The 744-nt window shown below is 31.2% G+C and overlaps 1 non-coding gene across 1 annotated transcript; it reads left to right on the top strand.

The window, feature by feature from the left end:
* Positions 1 to 370: 370 nt before the first annotated feature.
* Positions 371 to 472, top strand: LOC116481372 (small nucleolar RNA U13). Its single transcript, XR_004251534.1, has one exon. It is a non-coding gene; the product is annotated as a small nucleolar RNA U13 (small nucleolar RNA).
* Positions 473 to 744: the final 272 nt, after the last annotated feature.

Raw genomic sequence — 744 nt, 5'->3', positions numbered from 1 at the left:
AATTTTAGAAAAGGAATGGGCAATTGGAAATCTCCCAACATAAAAATGAACTTACTATTTTTTATAATCAGAAAGTAGGTCCATGTGTCTTGACTGCAATAAAGTATATTGTCAACAAGTTGGTGGGGGCCATATCACACAGTGCTCTGTAGTAAATGCTGTGGAGTTGGGGTTTAGTCTAAGAGAACAAGAGCGCTACTAGGTGGTATTTGCTTATTTTTTCAGAGGAGATTGTTGCTATTGTGGATAAAATGCATTTTGATAGGGCAAGTGAAACAAAAAAAATCAGAAGTTTCATTCATAGATCCTGATAATCAAATCAATTTCAAAAGATAAACTCATTGACATAAATAGACAATTCAAAAATGAGGTACTTTTGTGGTTCATAAGTGTGATATATGAGTTTTCATGCTCATATATGAGATGTACCTCCCTCAAAGCTTAGAACTTCAGCACGTTGCCTAATATGAAAAAAACAAAGAAACAAAACCAAAATATATAAATGTAAAAAACAACTTTTATAAACAGGTCAATAGCAAATACATAATATGCAGACTTTAAAGACATTTTAAAAATCAATGGATTCTTCAGGGAGCAAAATAAGTAATTTATAGGAAAATAAACATAAAATTTATAGATGGAATTCTCTTCATCTTTATAGAGATATAGAAAGAATAACTGGGATATTTTTGGACATGTGATTATAGGAAGACATCCCTGAGGAGAAGATAATTCAACTGAGAA

Source organism: Hylobates moloch, unplaced genomic scaffold (genome assembly GCF_009828535.3).
Source record: "Hylobates moloch isolate HMO894 unplaced genomic scaffold, HMol_V3 SCAFFOLD_13, whole genome shotgun sequence".
Lineage (NCBI taxonomy): Eukaryota > Metazoa > Chordata > Mammalia > Primates > Hylobatidae > Hylobates > Hylobates moloch.
Note: the sequence above shows the minus strand (reverse complement) of the source record. Positions and strands in the feature narration are given on the sequence as shown.